This window comes from Ochotona princeps, chromosome 3, assembly GCF_030435755.1.
Source record: "Ochotona princeps isolate mOchPri1 chromosome 3, mOchPri1.hap1, whole genome shotgun sequence".
Classification (NCBI taxonomy): Eukaryota; Metazoa; Chordata; class Mammalia; order Lagomorpha; family Ochotonidae; genus Ochotona; species Ochotona princeps.
In genome coordinates, this window is record NC_080834.1 from 61,555,906 (window position 1) to 61,564,473 (window position 8,568).

The following is an 8,568-nucleotide window of genomic DNA, read 5'->3' on the forward strand; positions in this document are numbered from 1 at the left end:
AGAAATACTTTAAGAGTGGGCTTTAGGTGCAGTAGATGAAATTTCATTTGAGATGTCTAAATCCCATGTGGGAGGCCCTAGTTTGTGACCTGGAGAGGCTTGTCATCCAGCCTCCTGCTCTGTGTATCCTGGAGGCACCAAATGATTGCTTTGTTTCTTGTGTTCCTGTCACCTAAGTGAGATATGAGTGTTTTAAGTTCCTGGCTCCTGGCTTTATGTTGGCCCCCATTGGCTGTGGTGGGCATTTGGGAAGTAGGCCATGCATGATCAGCACCTGTCTATCTCTCTGTGTTCCAAGTAAACTGAAAACAGGAAGATAAGTCTTAATACGGAGGAAGCCAGAGTTTGGTTGGCAGAAGGTTTTTGAGACCTGAGCTCATGTCAAATGATTTCTTTTCCCAATGACATTTTAACTCTCGTGTTGCAGATTTCCTGTACTGATTTCTGAAAGTCAGGAATCAATGATTTCTGATATATTGACCATCTTTCCTGTTATCAACTGCATCATCTGGTGAGAAGCAAAGCATGAAAGCCTAGGCCTAATGACTGCTGAATGTTAAACAACCGAGAAGCAAAAAGGCCAGCGGAGAACTCAGAACAGGCACAGGAGCACTTTTGTTTCCTACTGCTCTGGATCTGTACTGGATTGCTCCAAAGGACCGTCTTTCCCAGTAGATGGACAATAATTAGGATTATAGGAGTAGGAGGAGAGGTGAGACAAAATTCAGTGGCCTCAAGTTTATTGTTGTTGTTGTTGTTTCTCAAGTTGTTGTCCATTTGTCTCAGAGTTGGATAAGTCCTAGAAGCTATCTTTACCTCAGCTCCAATGTCCTTTCCACGCTGGTTCCCCTTATTACTTCTTCTTCTCTCTCTCTCTCTCTTTTTTTCAATTTTATTGGAAAGGCAGGTTTACAGGAAAAAAGAGAGAAAAAAAGAGAAAGAACTTTCACCACTGGTTTACTCCCCAAATGTCTGTAACAACTGGGGCTGAGCCAATCCAAATCCAGGAGCGTGGAGCCTCCTCCAGGTCTCTCCTGTGAATTCAAGGTCCAAAGGATTTAGGCCATCTTCTGTTGCTTTCCCAGGCCGTAGGTAGGGAGCTGGAAGGAAGTAGGGCAGCTAGGACTTGAACCAGAGCACCTATGGGATACCAGGGCTTGAAGGCAGAGGATTAGCCAGTTGAACCATCATGCTGGCCTCTCCCTAGTACCTATTTTAACATTGTTGTGTAGTTTTTCTTCACAGAATATTTAATTACATACTTATATCCCTTAGGCATGTATTTAATACCATTATCACAGGGTCAAGGAACAAGAGTTCTCCATTTTGCAAAATTTGCAGCACTTATGTGTGTACCTAGCACAAAGCAGGCACTTTAAAGGGCTCATTGAATGAATATGGACTTTTAAACAGGTAATTATGAAAGCTTACACTGTGAAAGCCTCATGTAAATCAATGCAAATTATTACTTTACAAATACTTCTGCTAACTGAAAAGATGTCAAAAAGGAAAAAATTTATCTCTGATGAACCATGTTACCCACCCCCCAAGTAATAGTAAGCTGATTCACTTTGTGATAAAAGTCATGTTATCAGAAATATGAGTCTCACTGCATAGAATAAAGCATCTTCCATGTGAAACTAAGCTTTCTGTTGCATGTTATATAATCAAGATAATGAGTGTCAAAACAGCCTTATACCAATAGAGTTTTCCGCAAATTGGGTAAAACAGTTTCTTCTCTCAAAGTGTGTTGGAGTAAATACCCACTTTGTAGACATTACAAAGGAGCTCCAAGCTTAACCTGATTAGCAACAGAAGATGGAAGGTAATTGCATAAAATGTAGTCAAGTATGGATCTTAAAGAGTTTCTCCTTGATAAACTGGTCAAGGAAAACAGCTCCAGAAAGAGATTTCAATTCTAGAAGAAAGCCACTTAAAGAAAATCCCTAAAATGTTCTGCCTGCATAAGTCAAAAATCCCATTAACTGATGGCAGATATGGATCATTTTCTTCCAGTTAAAATATATTAGAAAACAAAAGGCACTTGGGAAATGGACTGTTTGGCTTTCTGAATGAGCAAACACTGCAAGATATTTGTGTATTAGAAAATTAGTTTCAGCACAGTTACTTTTTTTGTCTTTTCAAATCAGCAAAACAAACACATACATAATGTGGTGGCAGCACAAAAATGAGTAAGCATAAGATTTTGAGAAATTAAAAACTGAATGGGAACTCAAGTTCCTATCGATTCCCAGCTTTGGGCAAGAAACTATAGGAAAAACAAATAAAACCAAAAATAAAACAATCAACTAAGCCCAAATAAAACAAACAAAATCATGAGGACATATCAGAGATGTCTGCTTTTGAATCACATGGCCAGAGACAAAGAAAAACTGAAGGCAGCTCTATTTTACACTACTCTGCGATATTTCTGTCTTCTATTTCTTTCTAGGTTTTCAAAAGAAGATCTCAGGGGCTAACTCAGTGGCATAACAGGCTACTCCTCCACCTACAGCGTCAGTTTCACATATGGTTGCCATTTCTGTCCCAGCTGCTCCACTTCTAAATCCAACTCTTGCTAATGGCCTGGGAAGGCAGCAGAAGATGACCCAAGGTCTTAGGCCTCTGCATCTGCATGCAAGATCCGGAGGAATCTCCTGGTTCCCAGCTTCAGATCAACCCAGCTCTTGCTTTTGAAGCCATCTATGGATTGAACCAGGAAGTGGAAGATCTCGCTCATTGTCTCTCCCTCACTGTAACTCTTTCGAGTATAGAAGTGGTGTCTTTCACAACTGGGCTCATCCACTTTTACAGTCTGGCTCATCCACTTAAAAGAGGCTACTTACAAAAAAAGAAGACTACACTATTGGAAAACTAAAAATGTTTTTAGAATGGTTAAAAATGCATTTAAAACATCATTTCTTGTTTTTTGGTTACTACATCACACATAATTGTTGTAAAACAAAGCAAATACAATTGGGAAATGAAAACCATATGTAATAAAATAGTTTAATTGCATGTGAAGTTTACTGATTTGTGACTAAAGCCAACATTTTCCTTGAAACTCTCCTAATGCATGTGTTTAGAACAAATGGGATGTTGCAGAAGGGCCACACCCAGGTTTGGGGAGGGTACAATGAAAAAGCAGCATAATTAAGTGACTCAGTATAACAGTAAAATCCCTCAAATTCTTTCCTGATTTCTACTACAATTACAGATAGCTATGTGCATAATTCAAAACAAAAGCCATAGCAAGGAAGAGGTTGATATCAATTCAACAAAAAGCATCAAGCATAATGGAAAACAGGAAAAAAGAAATCCAAGCTAGTCCTAATGTTTTTTCAATTGTAGTTCACAATATAGTAATTTTATGCAAGAAGAAAATAGGGAAAATGACAAATTCAGGCATTATAAGAACACAAGTGAAATCATAAATGTAATAGACTGAAAAATAGTTAAATGAGATGAAGTGTAAAGTCATTGTAATTTTTTCCAATTTTAGGTCTGATCCTGCGGCAGACACCTGGAGTAGCAGCTAAGGTACTAGTTGGGTGGCATGTGCTGTGGCGCAGCAAGTTAAGCAGCACATACAGGCATCTGCTCAAGTTGCAGCCACTCCACTTGAGATCCAGCGACCTGATAATATGCTTGGGGGGCAGCAGAGGATGTCCCAGTGATTGGACCACCGAACCTATATGGGAAACCTGGAGGAAGCTCCCAATTCTTGGGTGCAGGACTGTTATGGCAATGTAGTGAGTGAAACAGTGAACCACTGAATCAGTGGATGGGAGATCCCTCTCTCACTCGCTTACTGTGTGTGTGTGTATGTGTGTGTGTGTGTGTGTGTGTGTGTACCTCTTCTATAAAACTGCCTTTTATGCTTATAAAAAAATCTTTTGTTAAAGAGACTACTTGAGTAGTGGAGTTGGGGTGCCCACTTGCCAGAGTCCAGCTCCAGGTGAGTTTGGAACTCCAGACTGGTGTGTGGAGTAGGCGTAGGGAGAAAAGAAATGGACCACTACAATTTCAGGATCATAATGGACAATGCAAGAAAGCTGTCCGCTTTATTTATACAGAAACAGTCACAAGCTCTGGCATTTGTTTCACTTTAAAGCTCTCAATAGAAGTTCTCAATAGATGGTGCGTATCAATCAGTAACACATTCCTACTACCATCCTCATTCTACAACTTAAGCTTGAATCAGTTAAGGGAGGAAATGCATCACAAAAAAGGGGGAACCTAAAGATCAAGGATGGTCAAATGGGGGCAGCAGAGACAGAGACAGCATGGATTGAAAAGGCCCTTTGGCAAGACTTATCAGCAACATCAACTTCCACTTCACATTGGCAGTAAAAACCAACTCCTCAGTGACAAACAATACTTGAATAGATTACACCATTCTGAGTGGGGTGGTCTGGTGTCCATGCAAAGGGAGGTGGTTGCAGAGACATCTGCTGGCCCCCTGCCATACAGTGGGAAATTCCTTGTGGCCCTGCCTGCAATGGAACAGCTCTCTTCACACCTTCATATCCCCCACATCCACTGCATGGACCCCAACTTGTTGAATCAATGACTGAGACAGAGAAGTCTTGGACAACATGCAGGTAATGACAAAGGCAGAAGTAAAGTACAGATTTCAAAGAAACTATGAACACTTTCAGGAAATTTAGTAACAAGGCAAAAGCATGAATTACCAGTACAGGGTCAAAAATCTCATTGGCATGATTTACTAAGGAGTTATGGGCCACGGGGACGGAGAACTTGAGAAGACATGTAGTAGCAGTGATAGGAGAAGTTTTATCTTTACGAAGTTGGTGAAGAGATAACTGCAAATACCCTCAGTTTAATCAATGGAAAGTTAGTCGAAAAGCCTTCTGGAAGGATACACTACTGGAGAATAGTAAGTTTTCATGAAGTTTAAAGATTCTTAGAAATTCAATCTGATGCTGTGATACTTTTGGTCTGTAAAGATGGTAGAAAATACAAGAATACTTGAAGATATTTAGGGTAAATGAAATTAATAGCTAAGTTCATAGGCATGCAAACATTTTCATGCCATATTTTCTCATAATACACATTTTCCAATAAACTGATTTCAAATCACTGAACCCCTTCAATTCTTTTGAGTGATAGTGTAACAAACAACACTGAATCTGGGTGTTCCTTTCAAACTTTTTCTTTCATGTGGATAACATGTCCTTAATTTTAATTTGTATTACAATAAGAAAAATACAGTTTCTTCCAATTACCATAAAAATGATGATAGGTCAATGTTTGGACTATACACTTATGGGAAAGGATGATTTAATATGAGAAGAATGACCCTGATGTGGGCTGGGCCATGTTGATAAGAACATTCACACCAAACTGACAAGGATTCAGGTTTGCATTTTGTCAGTGTGCAAGACACAGAAAAGCTCAATTTGTGCCAAAAGGCTTAGAGTTACTAATCCATAAAACATGTTCCATTGCTCCACATATGAATTCTGTTAGATTGTGTGGTATATGAAGGTATTACAGATATGTGCACTATTTTTTCCAGGTGGTACAATTTTATTTCAGTTCTGGCATGGTCCAGGTGTTTCTTTTGCATGCCTCTGAACACACACAGAAGGTCAGTGAACTCAGGCATATATTAAGAGTAGAAGTATTTTTTGAATTATTGCTTTGAATTATTTTTCAAATGTTTCACATTAGGAAGAATGTAAAATATGTTTAATGCTTTTGAGTTTTTTAACTCATGTGGATATTTATGGCAAATTTGATTAAATTTGTATTAGAAAACATGCATGTGTGTATGCATATAAAACTGCTGTTTACAAATTGAGAAGTTTCAGGATCTTCTTCAAGAAAGTCAAGGTAATAAAAAGTAAGGAGGTGGAAGGTCTTTTGTCTAAGTAATTCAGATGTATAAAGCTCAGGGTCTCCCCAGACTGCCAGAACTTGAATTTGTTTTTTATTTCTTACTTATTTTGAGAGGTGGAAGCCAGAATTGGTATAAGAATATCATACTAAGTCTATTGAGGCAAGAAATGTATTTGCTGAAATTATTTGTGGTTTGGTTAAAAACGACGTGGTGCTTCAAAGTGTTACATGGAGTGCAAAGCATTTTTATATACAATTTCATATTGGAACTCTCACAAAAAAGCTATACTTATGCCCAGATTTTATCATTATTAGAAATAGTATATCGAGTTATCTTTATCTATCTATATTTTGACTTATCTCTGTAACTACATAGTGAGTTATCTATTTGTCTACATATAGCTATAAATATAACTGAAAGTTGTGTGTGTGTGTGTGTGTGTGTGTGTGTGTGTGTGTGTAGGTGCTTGATACAGTGGTTAAATTGCTTGGGACGCTAACATCCCATATCAGAGCACCTGGATTTGAATCCTGGTTCAACTTGTGATTACAACTTCCTGTTTGTTTGAATTAAGTGAGACAGGAAGTCATAGTACAAGTACATGGGTCTGTCCATGGCAGGAGACTCAAAGTTTTATGGTCCTATTTAACTTGCACCAAGCCAGTCTATTACAGGTGTTTGGGAAGTAATCCAGCAAATGGAAGAACTGTGTATCTCTCTCTTGCTCTGTCCTGCTTACTCTGCTTGCCTTTTCATTAGATCAAAATAAACATTTAAACTCAATCAGTACATATAACTATTCTTTCCTGAGCTGTGTTTATATATTATATATTCTTTTCTCCTTGAAAACTTGAAAATCAATGAAGGCACCAACAGGAGTTATCAAACTTTGTGGAACATAGTCAAGGCTTTCCTAAGAGGGAGCATCATTGCAATTAGTGCTTTAATCAAGAAACTAGAAAGGCACCAGGCAAACAAGCTAACCATATAGCTGAAGAAGCTATTAAACAGCAGCAAATATAATCCCAAGGTTAACAGAAAAAATATATAATCAGACTAAGGAAATAAACCAAATGGAGACAAAACAGCAAATATATAAGGTCAACGAATCAAAGAGCTGGCTGTTCGAGAAAAATCAAAATAGGTTCTCCACTATCCTAAATAATTTTTTAAAAGGAGGGAGAAGATATAAATAAATATTATAAGAGATTTCAAAAGGAGCTGTAACAACAGATGCCTCAGACATACATAGAATAATCAGGAACTATTACTAGCAACAGTAAGCAAACAAATCAAAAGACCAAGAAGAAATGCATAGATTTCTGGATACATACAGCATGTCAAAACTGAATCATGAGGTAATTAAATATCTCAATAGACATATTCAGGTCAGAAATTGAATCAGTAATTAAATCCCTCACAACTAAGAGAAATCCTGGAAGGTATGATTTCATCACTGAATCACACCAAAAGTTTCAAGAACTTATTCTGTCCTCCATAAGTTATTCAAAATAATAGAAACGGAGGCAATCCTTCCAAAGCTTGCATGAAACCAACATCACCTTGATGCAAAAACCATATAGAGACAGAACAGAGAAAGATAATTATAGATTGCTATCCCTAATGAACAAAGATGCAAAAATCCTCAATAAGTACTAGCCAACAGAATCTAACAACGTATCAGACAGATCATTTGCCTATACCAGGTATTTATCCTTGGCATGCAGGGATGATTTGTCATACAAAAAAATCAATACATGGGATACATCTTATCAGAAAATGAAGAATAAAAATCATATGATCATCTCAGTAGATGCAGAGAAGGCATTTGATAAAATCCAACATCACTTCATGGTAAAAATCCTAAGCAAGATAGGCATAGAAGGAACCTTGTACAACACAATTAGTCCAATATACAAAAACCCATCAGCAGAATTATGCTGAATGGGGAAACACTGGAAGCATTCCCAATAAGGTCTGGAAATAGACAAGAGTGTCCTCTTTCACTACTGCTATTCAACATAATATTGGAGGTCCTTGCTAGAGCTAGACAAGAAAAAGATATTAAAGAAATTCAGATTGGAAATGAGGAATTAAAATTACCCCTGTTTGCAAATGACGTAACTCTATACTTAGAAAAAGCAAAAAGACTCAACTAAGAGACCAGTGGAATTCTTAACAGAGTTTGGCAGAGTAACAATGTACAAAATTAAGGAACATAAATTTTTTGACTTAACATACACAAACAATTCCATAGCTAAGAAAGAACTTGTAAGTAGTTCCTTTAAAAATAACATAAAAGAATCTTAACTATCTTGTAATAAACCTAGCCAAATATGTGGAAGACCTCTGTGATGAAAATTACAAAACATTTTAAAAAGGAAAAGAGAAGACATTAAAAGATGGAGACATTTCCCATATTCCTGTATCAGTAGAATCAATATCATAAAAAAGTCCATATTACTAAAAATCATATACAAAACCATTCTGATCCCAAACAAAATCCCAACATCACTTCTCATATATAGAAAAGATGATACAAAAATTCATCTAGAAACAGAAGAGAACACGAATAGCCAAAGCTATCCTAAAGATTGAAAATAAAGCTGGAGGAATTACAATTGCAGACTTCGAGACATGCTACAGGGAAGTGGTCATCAAAACAGTCTGGTACTGGCAGAGAAAGAGAGAAGATAAAGGAA